This window comes from Myotis lucifugus, unplaced genomic scaffold (assembly GCF_000147115.1).
Source record: "Myotis lucifugus unplaced genomic scaffold, Myoluc2.0 scaffold_47, whole genome shotgun sequence".
Lineage (NCBI taxonomy): Eukaryota > Metazoa > Chordata > Mammalia > Chiroptera > Vespertilionidae > Myotis > Myotis lucifugus.
In genome coordinates, this window is record NW_005871095.1 from 4282231 (window position 1) to 4300337 (window position 18107).

Genomic DNA, 18107 nt, shown 5'->3' on the forward strand with positions numbered 1-18107 from the left:
AGGTCAGGGGCTCTAGTAAGCTTCCTGAGTGGAATCCTGTCTCTGTGCCTTAGAGTCTGTGTGACCCTGGGAAGTAACTTAAACTCTACATCCCTCTGTATTTTCAGATGTAAAATGGAGATAACGGTATGGATTACCTTAGTTACTTCTCATGGAGATTAGAGGAGTTAATATACACGTCATCAGAAGAGTGACTCAACTAGATGCTCAAGGAGTATTTGCTGTTATTTTAAAACTTCCTTGGATAAGGATTATACTGCTCTGGGAGTACATGGAAATGTTGTTAAAGCCAACTGTTATATTTGGTAAAATAATTTTAAAATGTAGATGAATATTTGTAGTCCCCCCAAATACAGCAATGTTTGACTCACTGATGTTTTCTTGAGTGAGTCAGAATTTGATCCCCATGTACAAATGCTTCCCTTCATAACTGCCATTATTGTACCTTGATGATTTTTCATGTCTTTCACAGTCATGTTTCACCCATCAGTAGTATTTCCTGGGGCACTTGCATAAACATAGGGATTCCTAAATCTCTCATCTGAAGGTCTAGAATGTGGCACCTCACAATCTATTTTTAATAAGCACCTCAGATATTTTTAATGACTAGCTCAGTTGGAGAAATATTGGTCTAAATATCTACATAGTAGTTGACTTCTATGCCCCAAAGACAGTTGGAAACAAGCATATTTTCCATATATATTAGAAATCATGTTAGAAAAATTAATCTCTGAGATTATTGAGAGCTTTCTGTCTTTTGTGATATAATGATATGGTTTAAGTTGACTCTCAGTTGTTAGTACAATGCATTCTTCTACATAGTGTGAGTGTGGTTGGCAGAGTAATGCCTACCTCCCCACCAGATAGCTACATCCAAATCCACAGAAACTGCTACTATGTTATGTCAGATGGCAAGAGGGAATTAAGGTTGTCCATGAAAGTAAGTTTGCTGTTCAATTGACCTTAAAATAAGGACATCCTCTTGGATTATCTGGGTGGGCTCAATATAGTTTTAAGTGTCCTTTGAAATAGAAGAAAGAGACAAAGAGAAGGGCAGAGTCAGAGACAAATTTGTAGATGCTCGGCTGCTGGCTTTGAAGATGGAGGAAGGGGCATGAGCCAAAGAATTCAGGCAGCCGCTAAAGCTAGACAGAGATACAGATTTTTCCAAAAGCCTTCAGAAGGGAACATAGCCCTGCTAACCCGATTGTAGCTCAGGGAGACCAGTTTTGGACTTTTGTCCTGCCAAACTGTAAGGTAATACATTTGGAGAAAATTACTTGACCTTCCGTTTGGTGATGAATTTCTACAGCTAACACCAAAAGCATGATCCATTAAAGAAAAAGATTGGTCTCTCTCTTTATCTTTCTCTCTCCCTCTCTCTCTCTCTCTCTCTCTCTCTCTCTCTCTCTCTCACACACACACACACACAATATGAGAGATAAACCTTGATATTTAAAGCCTTTCAGATTGAAAGTTATTTGTTACTACGTCTCTTTTGACTTGTAAGAACTAGAAGAATCCACCCTATAGCGTGTAGTATAGAATCACTCAGGAGCATATATGGGACCAGAACTCCTTCTGTCACCTCAATTAGTAGACCCTGACCTTTGAAATACTAGTAGGGGAAGTAGACCCTACCATTAAGATGTAATGGAGGGATGTTACTTCATTTGATAATATTTTATTTGGAGATGAAAAGCAAGAATGAACTCTCACCATGGAGCACTCAGTTACTTTTAGCTGTTAGGCCGTTATTATATCCATATGTTGGAAGGAGGATATAAGACAAATGAATAACAAAAGAAACAAATTAAAAAAATAAATTTTAACTTGAATTTTACACAGCACATTCTGGGGAAAATACTGTTCTTAACCTTATATAGAATTTTAATGTACATGCACAGCACCTGGGAATCTTGTTAAGTGTAGATTCTGAGGTAATAGATCTCAGGTAAAGAGGAAGATTTCCACATTCACAAGCATTCCATGCGATGCTTAGCCATGGACCACACTTTGACAACAAAGGTGTAGAATACACACATGTAAATAGAATACTTTTATTTTGTTTGAAGGTATAATTCAAATTTTAGAAAATAAAACTGTATCTAGGCAGGTAATTATGGTACTTGTAGTTTCTCCAAATATGATGAATTAGCCAGCTAAATTAAAATCCTTTGTCTGCTACCAATTTTCTTTGAATTATCAACATTGACTTACTATCATAATATACAATTTCCATCTGACTCAGAAAGAATTCCTAAGTGAAAACTATTATTGCAGATAAAAGCAAAAAGAGGAAAATAATAATGTCAGAATATAAATTAAGAAAAGCACAATCTTAAAATGAATCAGGGTAATTCTGTTTTATTTTGCTTTGTTGGGTGGAAGAAGATATGACATTTTATATTTGCCAAAAATTTAAAATAAGGATTTGGAACATTACAATTTATTTTCTAACCATTTTTCTTTGAGCACTAAATAAGATGCTCAGTGGAACAAGTGCATATTTAATTGTAATACTAATGTTCATGCCAGGTTAAAACTCAAACCCAAATGCCAAGACATTTAGAAAATGAAATTCTTAGATGTTATCTCCGTACTTTTTATTTTTCCAAGGAGAGAACATTGTTATTGGTGCTCTGACCTTTCTCCCAGGTCCCAAACACAAATGATTGTTTAAAAAGCAGCATTCTTACAATCAACCTTCAAATTAAATTATTTTTTGAATGTTCCTTAGCAAATCTCTCTTTTGTAGATTTTTTTTTAGAATAAAATGTTTGTTGACTATAGATTCTATTATCCTTATATATAGAGTGGAGAATAGAGGCAAAAATCCTGAGACATCCAAGATCACAGTGCCAGGTAAGGAAAGCTTACAACAAAGATCAGGTGCCCCTTCAAGTACTTATTTTCCAGATGAGTCATATAAAACCATATGGAAAGACTAGAATCAGACATATTAGATGTTGAATTTGTTTATTTTCTTGATATTCCAATTACACATATGTTACATGCTTTAAAATTGTCCCTCCATTCTCTTTATAAATTTTTTATTGTTTAAAGTATTACATATAGTATTACATATCTCTCCTATTTCCCCCCATTGACCTCTCCCCAGCAATTCCCCCCCCACCCCCCCCAGCACATGCTCTCACCCCTCTACTGTCTGTGTCCATGGGTTATGCTTATATGCATGGATACAGGTCCTTTGGTTGATCTCTTACTCCTCCCTCCTCCCCGCCCCCCCCTTCCCCCCCCCCACCTTCTCTCTGAAGTTTGACAGTATATTCGATGCTTCTCTGTCTCTGAATTTATTGTCCTTCCATTCTTAAGTGTTCTTTTGTTGTTGTTGTTTTGCTTTTTTTCTCTCCTTGCATTTCAGTTTGAGAAATTCCTGTTTGTGTGTCCCAGCTCTCTGACTCTTTCCTCAGTTTTGTCCTGTCCACTGATGACCCCTTGGAAGGCATTCTACATGTCTGCTACTGTTCTTTATTTCTAGTGCTTCTTTTTTGTTCTTAGCGCTTCTGTCTTTGCTTACACTATCCATGTGTTCTTGTATGCTATCCAGTTTTCCCATTAGAGCCCTTATCATAGTAATCATTGTTATTTTAAATCCCCTATCTGATCATTCCAACATCTGTGTCACATGTCTCTGATACCGATGCTGGCTTCATCTCCTCACATTGTATTTTTTCTTGTCATTTAGCATGCTTCGTAACGTTTTGTTAAAAGCAGGACACATATTGGGTAATGGGTACCAAAGTCAATAGGCTTTTAGTTGGAGGATATATGGTCACCTTGCTGAGGGCAGCTGTAGCTAAATGTGCCTGAGGGTTCAGGTTCTCTAGTCCCTTGCTTTCATCTCCCCTTTGACTTTGGGGTTCCCTAAGTAGACTTCAGAGAGAATCTGTGTCATTCTGCTCTTTCAGGGATAATTCACTGTTGTGTTCAAGGAACCCTATGATTTTTTGGTAACACATGGGTGAGGGCAAGGGCTCTACAATCTTAGGACAAGATCTCAGTGTCTTGAGTGCCTGCATCTCTGGGCTGTGACCTTCATGAGTGTTTCTCTGGTGGTTTCTCTCGGAGTGTTCCCCCATCCCCCTCCCTTTCTTGGCTTTAGAGCTCCCCATCTATTTCCCTGCAGTTTTAATCTGACTATTATTGTTTTTTGTTTTATCCCCTTGAGTGAAATATAAATGTTATAGGGAACTGGAGCAAAAGAAAGACCTTCCCCCAGCTGAGGTAAGGCTAGCAAAGTCTTTTCTCCTGAAAGGTAGGCCCTGTTAAAGGGAAGATTCTGGGTTCCCCTTGATTATTCTGCCCTCTCATTGCCAGAGCCACAAGGTGGTTTTTTCTGGGCTCTTTACCCCAAGTGCCTTATGGGTTATATTGAGGTTTGGCCAGGGAAGTGTGGGTCCCTAACCCTCAGGTCTGTGACTCCTAGGAGTTTCTTACTCTCTTACTATTCCACACTTATTTTCCAGCAATTCATAACATTTATATTTTAAGGGTTACCCCCTGTTTATGGCTCCAGAAGCTTCTGGTCCAGGTGAGCAGGTTGGCTGTGGCTCCAGATTTCAGGGCAGCCTTGCAGCCTCAGTTCTTTAGTGAGTCCAAGCAAAGTCATTTGTTTTCAGTTTGTCTAGCTTCTTGTTGCAGAAATGGGTCTGATGGCTTCTAAGCACTTTTCCTGTCAAAACTGAAATCAGAAGTCAGGCACTAGTTTCTTCCATAAGTTTTCTCCAAAACTTCTCATTTGCCTTGTAAACAACAACAACAACAACAACAACAAAAACAGCTTTATATGGGACAGTGACCAAGTAGTGAATGCCCATGGGAATGTTTCAGGACAATGGAGATGATCAACAGTATTTTACATGACTAGTGGTTGAAAAACCTTCGATGTTTATCCATGTATAGAAGAAAAAACTCATGAAGGAAGGTGGGAACATTGCAGCTGTCCTCAAATATTTGAAAGGCTGCCTTGGAAAAGCACAATAAGGTTGATTTGTATGATAAACGGATTAAAAATATGTGTAAAATATTGCTCAGAAAGAATTCATTTCTTTCACAAGTTTATTTAGAATGCTAAAGGTCATGCACCCGCATAGTTTTCCTGCTCTGGCTAATGCATCCGTCAGACTGTGTTCAATATTCTGAGCTACCTACCACTGTTAGAGTTTCTTTGTTGAGGAACTTTGAGTTACTCAGTGCCAGGTATACACACAGGCTCAGAGTAGAATCTCTGGGTCCATTTCTTTCTAGATTGGAGAGGCAGAGTCACTAGGCTCTGGAGAAAGAATCCTGGACACCGGATGACTCTATTCAAGCTGCCCATCACCCTCCTAGTCTGAGCCGTCCATTTGCTCTGCTTGCAGCACTTGGTCTTGTGTTTCTGGGTCTTTCCCTAGTTCTTTATTAATAATCTACTAAGGACTCAGCTTCCTCTGTTCTACTAAGTTTCCACTGTCCCCCTGCTCTCTCTCTTTCAAATAGTTATTAGTGTCTCCCACCCAGTAATGTATGAAGTTTGTGAGTTTATACATTTCCATCATTTTAGTAGGACTTATAGAAGGAGCAGACTTAGACAAGTATATATTTAACCTACTACAGTTAACCAGAATTCCTACAATTTATTTGCTTAGAAATGTTATGAAGCTTATTTCTAAATCATATGGCAGCCATAATGCATTATTAATAGAGCAGAACCTTATGTTTTATGACTATATCATTTATGCACAAGTAATAGAAACTGAAGGAGACTAGATCTTAAAATGGTTGAGGCTGAAAGATGACTAATTTGTGGAATTTGATAATCTTTTTAATTTATGATTTGAAGGATAACAATTAGAATTTCTCTTTGTGGCCAATCCTTTCCTTGCTCTGGGATAAAATGATTTGGTGATACAAGTTCATACATGCAGTGGAGTTTCTGTATGAACTCCTGTGGAATTAAGGTACCTGATGATTTTGGTTAGTACAAAAGACTCGCCTAATACATTTCTTCATTTTGAGATGCTGTGCTTTTATTTAGAAACTAGAGGACCAGTGCATGGATTCGTGCACATTGAAAGTAAATTAATTAGAAGGTGGCCAGCAGGGAAGGACTGGGCAAGAAGGGCTGGACATGCCCTAGAGCCAACCTCCCGCAGTCCCTCCCAGGTTGGGCACACCTTGGGTGGGGCTGGGGCTCAAAGGACGTCTGCGGAATGAGTGGGGTCCCTCGGCCTGGCCTGCGGGGAGGGGGCCAAAACCAGTAGTCCGACATCCCCCGAGGGGTCCCAGAGGGCACTCTGCAAAGTTGCTGTCGCTGGGCAGCTCCTGCCTTGAGTGTCTGCCCCCTGGTGGTCTTTGTGCATCATAGCTACTGGCTGGTCGGCTGGTTGCCCAGTCAGATGGTCACTTAGGCTTTTATATATATAGATGGAAATTGGTTGTATAAACAAGGCACTCCCCCTGTACAAGTAGAACATTTTAAACCTAACTGGAGTTAGACTAATGAAAAATTAGGCCCTTGCTCTCAGAAATTTGGGGGCCATGCAACTGTTAGGGAACATGTCTGCATTATCTCCACTCAATCCTCTTTGGAGGACATTCCAAGACTAGGAACTGGCTTGGCTGGTATCTCTAACTATCGTTCCTCTCTCACATTTCCTTTTAGTGGTGTTGGAGAGACCACAGAAAATTTGAGGATATGGTTAAGGGGAAGGAGGGTCAGGAATTCACTTAATTTGGGTTTAGTGAGAGGTATTTATGTAATTCACAGTCACTGATTAGCAGTTCTGTTGTGGAAATGGCTGTTAGGAGTTTTTTTTTCAAGGATCTAAAACTCATTTCTTTAAAATGTCATCATCTGGAAGAAAAGGTCCTCTGTCTCCCAGTCTCTGTGGAAGGACAGATTCCTAACTTTAATAATCACCATCTAACAGACACAGCTGCTTAACCAACACTTGCATTGACCAACCCTTTGTGATTTTCCACTTCCCTGACTCTACTGAGGCCCTGACTGCCTCTTCCCCGACTCTCTCATTCTCTCTCTTTTTTTAAAAGAATGTTTTTATTGATTTTAGAGTGAGGAAGGGAGAGGAAGAGAGAGATAGGAACACCTATTGGCTGCCTCTTGCATGCTCCCTATTGGGGATAAAGCCCAAAACCCATGCAGGTGCCCTGACTGGGAATCAATTAGCAACCTCCTGGTACCTGGGACTATGTTCAACCAACTGAGCCACACCATTCTTGCTTTTAAATGCTCAGTTACCTCTGAAATTGAGTTCAGTTTATGCTGGACCTTCTTCCCAATTGCAATAGTACCTTATTGATTAGAATTGTCCTTCTCCTTTCACTATTGTCTGCTTTATTTATCTGTGATAGCCCCAAACCCTCTAGTCAGGCATCTTGTCTTCACAAAATCTCAGACTGTATGCATCAGCTCAGGCTGCTACAATAAATATTCATAGACCAGATAGCTTAAACAATAAACCTAGAAGCCCAAGGTCAGAGTGCCAGCATAGTCAGGTTCCTGGGGGAGCCCTTTCCCTAGTTTGCAGAGGACCATCTTATCGTATCTTCACATGTGTGATCACCTCTCGTGACTCTTCTATAATCTCTCTGTGTCTCCTCTAATCACATCATGAGGGCTCCCACTCACGACCTCATCACCTCCCCAAGGTCCTACCTCCTTACACCATCACACGGAGGATTTAGACTTCAACTTTTGTATTTTGGGGGGACTCAAACATTCAGTCCATAGCACAAAGTATTAATCAAAACAAGTGTTCCAGTAACACTGTGCAAGTACAAGAGCCAACTGATTGCTCAGTGTGTATCTTAGTACAACATTGGGTTTGTTTTTGTGGATGTCATAATTTCAGATTAAATTTCTTTTTTCTTTTTAGAATTTTCAAATGTTAAATAGGATGGAAAATAACTTGTTGATTCAGAGTATTTACAATTAGTCACTGCACAAGAGTTCTCGAAATGCTCTGAAATATTACAGGTCATACGACAAATAACCTTAACAAAGCATTCCTTAAATTTGACAAGAATACTAAAAATTCACACAAAATTATCAGCCATGAGTTGTGAAGGTGACATGAAATTTTCAAAATGATCTAAAATAAGAACTCAAATTCTGGCCAGCCTTGCTGGAGGAAAAAATCTCCACAAACACTTGAATTATCTTTTAGTCTTTTCATATAAAGTTAAGTTATGGAATTATTGTCATATGAAGAGATGATCAAAGAGAATGTAGTAAAAAATGCAGGGGAAAACATTATAAAGGTATGTTGGGCAGCTAATTAATAAATTCTTCTTTCTAGATGTAATGCTTGTGCCACTTATCGTCTTTTTAAAATCTTGTAATTTATGGAGCTGTTTATTATCATTTCAGTCAACTTTCATACATATTTTTATAATTTTTTTCTTTTTTTAAATTAATTTTTGAGAGAGAGAGAGAGAGAGAGTATATGGAACATCTCCTTACCTTCTTCTCAGTTTTAAACTGCTCTAAAAGAAAAACAAGTCTTTAAAAAAAAAAAAGGCTCACATGGAGCCCACCCAGAACATTTATTAATTTTTGTGTGAGAGAGATTGAGTATATGGAATATCTCCTTCCTCTCTCTCTCTCTCTCTCTCTCTCTCTTTGATTTATAAAGAAGAGAAAAAATCTGAAGGTGATTCGAAGACTCAGTAAGGATTTAACTGCTTGCATATTGTTCACTCTCTTCACTTTCTTTTCTTCTCCAGAACTTTCTCAGCCAAAAGCATCATTTATAAGAAACAAAAACAATCTTATCTTAATATTAGGGTGTGTGCAGAGAGAACTTTATTTACAAAGAATTTGCTTTATTTCCTGCATCCTGTAGATGGAGCTAAATCCTCAAGCATATGTTTACACATTGTGGAAATTCCTGGGAAGATCTTTAAAAGACAATATTAACGTCTGCTGCTCAAGGCTCTTAATTTCTTTTTTTTCTCTAAGTAGTGCTACAATGTGCAAGATTTGGTGCTAAAGAAAAACACATTGTGAGACACTAGTCCTGTGTCTGTTTTTGAACTGCAATAGCCAACAATGCTGCTACTGTTTTGTATTTTGTCTATGGTCATGTTTGAATTTTTTTTTTTAATGTAACTGTTAAACTGCCCATTATCCATTGTCCTTTCTCACGGGTGTTTCCTGTGTACTGGTCTTGTCCCTTGCTTTGTATACTTGAATGACCACATATAACAATTTGTAATGAGCTCTCAGTATTTCTCTGAGTCAGTTAATAAACACTGCATATCTGTGGACAGAGAGATACCTTTTATTACTTCCCCATATGGTTTCTAAGGGATGTGAGAACACAATGTGACAAGCCAACAGGAAACTTAAAAAAAGAAACAGAAAAAAATGTTTTAAAGAATCTGATTGTTTCTACCAAGTTGCTCATAGCACTGTATTTGTTTATTCCAAAATCAGGAAGAGACATTTTATACTTTAAAAAGAAAAGAACAAGCCAACTAATATCTAAAGGATTTTAAATATCAATGTCAATATAGAATATACTTTTATTAAGTGAATTTACCTATGTTTCAGATACTTTTGAATTTATCCAACAGAACATTAAGTGCAGTTTACTTTTCTGAAATAAGAAAAAATCCTTCAATTAGTTTTTAAATTTTAAAAAAATATTCTTATTAACTTCCAATTTTGTAGCTGTATGTTAAGTCCTAGGCAAAATAAAAATGAGTCAATGATGTTAATTATAACCTGAAATATTATCTTGAGCCAAGATATATAATTATTTTGAAATTCAGGAAATGAGAGCTATTCCCAGCAAAGCAAATTTCATACTAACATTTTTAAGCTGCATGTTAGAATCTTTAGCACTCTTGTGTACATTTTAATTCTCTAAAGCTGTGATATTTTCAATAATAAATATATCTTTTTTTCTGCATTCATATATGGATTAGCACATTGGGTTAATTTTATTAATATATGAGTTTTAAATTTATATTTCAAATAATTCTCAAAATATTGAAGTACTCAATTTTATGTATTGGCTAACATTTAGATGTATCATTAGTATTGGTTTTTAGAATTTAAAGGATTAAGGAAAGAAATATTGATATTAAAGAGATAAATTATGAAATTTGTAGTTCTCAAAGCAACATCCAGGATTATTCTTTTTAAAGTAATGTAATTAAGTTTCCTCAAAGTTACATTTACTATTATACAAATAATCCCTTGTTTTCAATTTATTAAGAAGACATTAAAGGCATATTCATTTTTACACACTTTGCTTAAGACTCACTCCTTAAGACAAATGGCTTTCTGGTCTGTGCCCTCTTCTGGGTCAGCTAGCAATTTTATATTGAATCACAGAAGGGACTCCATTACAAAAACCTTTTGTAATTATCTAAATTCCAGTGGTTTAGGAAGCTTTTGAGACCTACAGGAATAAGCCAATTTCCATAAAGCTGAGATACAATAAATACTTGTCTGTTTACTCAGCTTGTGTGTGAGTAAGTATATAATTTGTAATTTGTTAAAAAGTAAAAATAATGTTAACCTTGAGTTGTACTGTCGTTTTCTAAATAAAAAAGCAGATCACTAGTGACTATATTTTTATTTCCCTGTGAGAACACTTCAACCACTGTCTTTAAGATGGAACTAATAAGTCAGAACTGATACTTAATGTGATGCAGAAATTTACATTGATTTATATACTATTAAATTTATAGAAAGATTAGTATCATGTAAGCACACCAATTGACAGATATTTGTAAAGATCATTGAAGACACGATTTTTGCATAGGTATGGATAATGCATTCACTAAAATTGATACCATGGCCTGAGGATGAGAGAGATGAAGAGATGTTGGTATGAGCACAAACTTCCAGTTAGATGAGTAAGTTGTGGGGATCTAATGTACAGCACGGTGATTATGGTTAGCAATAATCTATATAATAAAAGCCTAAGCGACCATTATGGCAGAATGACCAGGACGACCAGAACAACCGGTTGCTATGATGCGCACTGACCACCAGGGGGCAGACGATCAATACAAGAGCTGCCCCCTGGTGGTCAGAGCACTCCCACAGGGGGAGCACCGCTCAGCCAGAAGCCAGGCTTACATTTGGCGAGCGCAGCAGTGGTGGTGGGAGCTTCTCCCGCCTCTGTGGCAGCGCTAAGGAAGGAGCAGCGAGCAGGCAAGCAGTAAGGAGCAAGCGGTCTCGGACTGTGAGAGGGATGTCAGACTATCGGCTTAGGCCTGATTCCTGCGGGAAGTGGGCCTAAGCCGGCAGGTGGACATCCCCTGAGGGGTCCTGGACATCCGCTAAGGGGTCCCGGACTGCTAGAGGACTCAGGCCAGGCTGAGGGACCCCCCCGTCCCCAGTGCATAACTTTTGTGCACCAGGCCTCTAGTGTATTACATAGTTGAAAGCAACTAAGAGAGGAGCTCTTTAAGTGTTCTCACCACAAAAAGAAATGGTAGTTGTGATGTGATAGAGGCGTTAGCCAATGCTATGGTGATAATCACATGGCACTATGTAAGTGTATCAAATCAACATGTTGTACACCTTAAACTCACACAATGTATATGTCAATTATATGTCACTACAGCAAGATGTAAAATAATTTAATTTAAAAAAAAATTTACCTTCTTATGTGTTAGATGTTTGCAAGTTGACCATGCTCAAATCTGTTATTTCCAATTCCCCCCTTGCTTAGTGCTCTCTGGAAGCCGAGGGAGCTAACTGAGTTAGGGCAATGGGTTTCCAGGGTCCTCTTGGCTGTGGCCTTATTTAATAAGGCATGGCTTGTGCAGTCACTAGCTGGATTCAATTATGTCCCTTCCTGACATTTTCATTCATTTGATTTCCCAGGCCTAACATGTCAGGCAAGATGAGGTCTGGGGCCAGGATTATTTTCAAAGAATCAGTGCTCATTAGATTTAAATATTTCTTTCCACCATTCTATCTATATCTAAGGTAATTAAATATCTTCCCATAAAATTTATGAAAGCCCCAACACAATCAAGAAAGGCACACATTCAAACCTGCTGCCTCAGTTACAGATTGAGACATGGAAATGCAGATTTCATTAGATTGTTCTGGCATAGAAGTGACTTTTATTAATTCAAGGGGCTTGGCATGTGGCCCTAGGAAGGAAACCGCCTTGAGCATAAGGGCCTGTAATGAATGTCTCTTTATTCCCCATCTACCCATTAGTTCTGTAGCCCTGCTGCAGTTTGCCCATTGTCCCTAGGTAGAGGGGGAGGTGGAAGGGAATGAGGAAGAGATAAAGGAAATCAGTGAATCAGGGTGCAGGCAATCCAAATTGCCTAACCTTACTTGCGCTGGTGATGTATTCCAAGCTTGCGAAAATATTAGTTTGCATTTCCTGCACACGTCCTCCCTCACCTGTCTTGGGGTCAAATCACAGACTGCCATGGAACTGAAAGGCTTTCAAGCTAGAGGGCTTTTCCAGGGGGCCCCTGAATGCTTTTGCAAAGCTCAGCCATAGACATGATGTTACTAGCTCTCCGTGAGCTAAACTAAAAGTAGATTCAATCTTAAAACACATTTGATTTGCATGCCATGTGTTTTTCGTTCCATCATATATATCAGGAGTTTCAGTGTTTAGCTGCCTGATCACTTCCAAGTATTGCAATTTGATTGTGTAGCGTCTGTCGAATTTGGATGATCCCTCATGCCCTCTATTCAAAGACAGGTTTCTGGATTTAAAGATGCCTTCCTGCTCACCACCTTCAGTGCACTCAGCTGACCTGGCCTGAGGTAGCACTTGAGCAGTTCCTATGATCCACCTGAACTGGAGACTTTCCTAGTGGAAGCTCTGTCAGTCTGCCTCATGCAAAAAATGATGGAAGAATTCCGTTAATTTTTGCAATATTAGAACCTTAAAAAGTCACTGGAGCTGCACTAGCCTTTTTGTTTACTCTCAAAGGGACACATTCTGCCATCTTTAGAAACTCAATTACAACATCCTCAAGGCACCTCTAGATTGCTGAAAAAGACAACTTCAGGAACTTTGAAAGTGGTGACTAATGGAAGATTCCTTTATTTATTCTTCTGATAATTCTACCCAAAGTGCATTTCCCCCAAGATTTCTTTGTTCTTTGTTCATGAACAAATCTTTATTCATCATAACTTGGAATCAAATTGTCCCTTTTCACAAAGCCACTCACGTTCTTTCCCGTTCCTTGGCACAATGAAGTCATGCATATGCATGAGACCTCGCGAAGTGTCATTCTAGGAAAGGCTCTTACTGTATGTGTGGGAAGAAATCATTAGAATGTGGTAGCCATGGAGCCACTTTATTTTGCAGACGTTGGCTGCCTCAAGGGAGTCCGGGAGTGGATTCCATTGTAAATACTATGTGTTAAAGTGCAAATACTCCACTTATTTATACCAACAAATTCAATCTAGACATCTTATTTAAAAAACAGATTTATCAATATCTCTTTGGAGAAACGTGCCAAAATGTATGAATAAAAGCTCATGATTTTAAAGTATTATAACTACCTTGGTATTTATATTTACCATTCCAGGAGATCAAAAAGCATGTTGAAAGCTTTTCTGAGCAACAAAGGAAAAAAGGAAATGTACCCTTAAAACGCACACTGGTCACCTAATAGAGTAGACAACCTCAGAACTACCAGCAGATGGCGCAACAACCTATTTTATAGTCAGCGGGAAGACTTTCATTATCAGAAATAACCTAAAATGGCACTCTTTGCTTATTAATTCGTAATGCACTAAATGTAGTGACTTTATTAACAATAAAAAGTAAAGGTGTAACCACAGAAACTATAATATTTGTGTTACAGTGATGATAGGATTATTATTATCTGATATATATTTTTTTTAACTTAAAAGGACCTCAGAGCTCTCTGGTCCAATTCCTCTGTTTAACCGTGGAGGAGACTGAGGTTCTTAACCTTGAATTTAAGCTCCGAATGGGGAAGGTCCTGCTGAGCATCCTGGTCACATCGCTGAGTCCAGCACTCATGATTCAGTGACACTGCCCCTCGGCCAATACCATTTTTAGTCCAATAATTACAATTTGGGGGTGTTGGGATCATTGAAGTCATTGAATATTTTTCAGCTGGTGTTAACTGTAGAGACTCTTTAGTTCTCTTGCAGGAACATTCATCTTTTCAGAGAAATGGCATTTTCAGGGAGAATATGCTGTTCTGTCACATGTTTATCATTTTCTAAAGCATCTCTGTTTCCAGTGTGAATTGGAAATGCCATTTTGCAAAATGCTTCCTTCCCAACCTCTGTCTATTACTGAAATAGAAGGAAAAGCATTTTCCACACGTCTTGTTTGTACTAGGAAGCTACTATATTTCCGATAGAGTCAACAAATATACTAACAGGAATGATTAAGGAGACCTGGCTTCTGTCCTGCTGCCAGAATGCTAATGGAAATGCACACTACTATTCAAAAATAGTGTTTGACATAAAATTGCATTATTGAATTATAGAAAAAAGAGCACTGAAAGCTTGAGTTTAAAAATAACACAGTGCACCCAAAATATAATCGCCTCTCTTAAAAATGACAAGGACAGAAAATTGACATGACAGTCATGGACTTCTAAAACACTGAGTATTTTAAATTTTACATTATTTTTGTTAATGTTGTCAAATGGTTTAGAAACTGGCAGAAGGACCATAAATGGTTTATATTAAAAGTAAAATATTAGAAGCTTTTGTTGAAGAGGCGTGGAAAGATAAAATTTCTGGAAAACCAAGATGTCCTACAAGATCTGTCTATACTTGTTTCCTTTTATCAATGGTGATAGTTTTAACCATAAACAATGGAGATAGTAGTTTAATCATAAAATAACTTTCAATGTGTTGTAACTAGAGAATACAAGGTAAACAACACCTTCAATCAAATATCTGATTGGAAAAGATGAGTTACTTTGCAGAATTCTTCAAAATATTATTTTAACATACAGTTTCCTTTCTTTTTTTACAGTTTCCTTTTGAAAGTGTCTGGAAATCAAATTGCCTAGTTCATTACACTAAGTTCAATTTGACAAAGGGTGTCCATTGGGACATATTGTTTAGAAACAAGGTTCAGTGAATGAATGCAGAGTACAACTCTTTTCCCATTGTTTGGCTCAAATAGCTTGTTACTATTAATATTATTACTATTTTTACCATTAAAGTGCAGCAAAATGGGCATCCGATTTTTGGCATCCAATTTATGAGCAGAAGAAACTTTATCAAATAACTGAATGTCCAGGCCTGGTATACTCATAAAAGTAAATGACATAATCAGATGTTCTCTTGGAGACTACTGAGATTTAACATTTGCTGATTTTACCATCTTGTTCCAAATAAAGAAGAAGAAAAAAACCTCTTTGGTTTTATTGTCAGAGCTCTGTATGGACAACTGTGTCAAACCATTTGGCAACATTATGGGAAAATTTGGTAAGACAAATTTGATTTGTAATACCTATTTGAATTGGAAATTATATCTTAGGAGACATGACTTCCCTGATGCTTACTTCGTTAAAAAATATCCTGAACCAAAAGCCTGGCAAAGTATTCTCTTGGGAGCAATCCTACATTATTTAAAAGGTCTAACAACTTATCTCCCTAGCCAAATTGAACCCATTTTGCATATCACATGTTTTCTTTGGATTAATGTTTATCTTAGCTTTTTTTTTTTAAATCCTCACCCGTAGATGATATGTTTATTGTGTTTGTTTGTTTGTTTTTAGAGAGAGAGAAACATCGATGACATCGACATGAGAAAGAAACTGATCAGTTGCCTCTTGAACACTCCCTGACCTGGGATCAAACCCAAAACCTAGGTATATGGCCTGAACAGGAATCAAACCCTCAACCTTTCTGCTGCAAGGGACGACACTGCAACCAACTGAACCACCCAGCCAGGGCTACCTTAGCTTTTATCTTTCTTAAATGGATAGAGGTTTGAACAAGTAGAAAATCTACTGATGACTTTCATATGAACCAAGAAAATAACTTGAACCTAGTAATAATGGCAAAATATTGCTTATAAATTGACTTGTTAATCCATTTTTTTCTGTCATTGTCTCTGCTTGCTAAAACATTGCCAAATTATGAAATCTATGAATCATGACATACAAACATGTGAGGCCTAGTTCTGTGAACCATCCCCATAATCAAGCATTTTAAGGTTTATGCATCCAGTGCCCTGACCACCCACAGGTTAGGTGGAGGTAAAATGGGACTATGAATAGCTTCTCCTCCATTCAAGTTAGCTGTTTTGACTAAAGCCATTATGAAACATCTTCTTTGTCTTTTTTTTTTTAAACTACGTTTTGGATTTCAGAATTGTAGATAAGAAATTGTGAACCTGGGCAGCCATGGAGCTTACCAATTAAAACACACAAACCAAGTAAAAGCTGTGCTAACTCTTTCCACAATAGTGAGGATCCTTCATAACAGGATAGACACTTGGCCTCTACCCTCCACTGATGTCAATTTTCTAGTGCAGGTGGACGGAAGTTCACACCTGGGGAGGGCGTGTGCTTGAGTGGTGGGAGCACACTCTGTCAGTATTTACTTTGCTGGTTCCAGTATAAATTTCACTATCTTTACTTTCGTGCTTTTATTGTGTGTGTGGCAATACAAACCTATGAACTAACTGAAAAAAACAAACAACTACAGCAAACCCTAACTTTTATGAATTTTGCAGTTCAGTAAGGGAGGGGAGGGGGCAAAACAGAGGGAAGCTGGCAGTTGTTGATAAAGTCCTGGCCTTTAGGGCTGGTTGCTGCAGAGGTTGTTGGTCAGAGTTCTGTTGTCAGAGATGGTCCAGCTGTTGTCTTTTTTTTCATATTCAGTCTCTCAGTGTAAAATAGTTCCAGAATTTCTAAAAGGGAGACACTTAAAAAAGATAATTTTATGGAGAGGGAGTCTCAGAGACTTATTATGAAAACTCCCTGGCTGTCTGTAGATTATTTGTTTGCTTGGAATGGCTTTGAGTAGAACATGATGGACACAGCAAGATTCCTAAGGTCCCCACTGCTTTCTGTAGCTCCACAGCTGGGGATGCCTTCCTGTGTTAAATTTATTTCATTCTTATCAGGGAGCTGACATCAACTTTCTTGATGTCATCAAGCAGCAAAAAGAACAGGCAGGAATTTCAAATCTTAAATAAAGCATTCCCTTTCTGTGCAAGATTCTGCTCTAATGAAGTATGCTAACTCAATGATTTGCTTTGCAGGTCCCTTGGAAGTCACTGAGAAAATGATGAATAGAAAGAAAAGTGAAGGAATTGTAAGACTGAAAAGAGAGATGGGCCAATGAACTTCTGAGTCACTTGAACAAAATCAAATACTAACTATGAAAATTAACCATTAGTCAAACTAATTGATTTATAAGATGAATAGTCCTCTCACAATCAAAATAATGATATTAAATGGCAGAATAACTGCATTTGAGGCTATTGAAAGGGAAGAAACCTCTGCAGTGACTAAAGTTAATGGCCTGCTGTGCTCTAATGTGAACTTTTCCCATTCAGAATATATACATATTTTTTCCTTCTCTCCTATCCATGGGTTATTCATATTCATATGACTATGGGATTAGTTCACACATCACAATAAAACAAGATTATGATGTGAATATTACTCTCATATTTTGAATACTCCCTGAAGTGCCTTTTGGGTAATTAGAGTGATTTTTCATTTAGAATGGGAATATACTGATTTTAATATGAGGGTTTCTAATGTATAGCACCTAAATGCATATTATCGTTTTACATTTTTATAAAGATGCCCATTCGAGGCTTCCAAAGCCCATGGATAATTGAAGTTTATTTCCTATACAGCCATATGGCTGCTCTGAAGACACATGCAGTGTAGCCCCTTATGGGAACTGTCAAGAGCTGGGAAGCGCCAAGGTTTTTGCCCAACTTGCAAACGACAAGTTAGGCTGCCACAGTTTTGTGGAATCTCCCAGAAGACACGAGGCTCCTGCATCAGAGACAAAGGACTTGATTACTCATGGTGCCACGGCAGCTGAGCTTCCTGCCAACCATGTTAGTCACTGAGTCTTACTCAACCCACACCGACATGAAAGTATCAGGTTA

The 18107-nt window shown here is 38.0% G+C and overlaps 1 long non-coding RNA gene across 1 annotated transcript in view; it reads left to right on the top strand.

Moving 5' to 3' along the window:
- The window catches only part of LOC111825942, a 30402-nt gene extending 12842 nt beyond the window's left edge, over positions 1-17560 (top strand). The window contains exon 2 of the long non-coding RNA XR_002829172.1: positions 17241-17560. This is a non-coding gene — a long non-coding RNA (uncharacterized LOC111825942). The remainder of the gene's footprint in view (positions 1-17240) is intronic.
- The last annotated feature ends 547 nt before the right edge of the window (positions 17561-18107 follow it).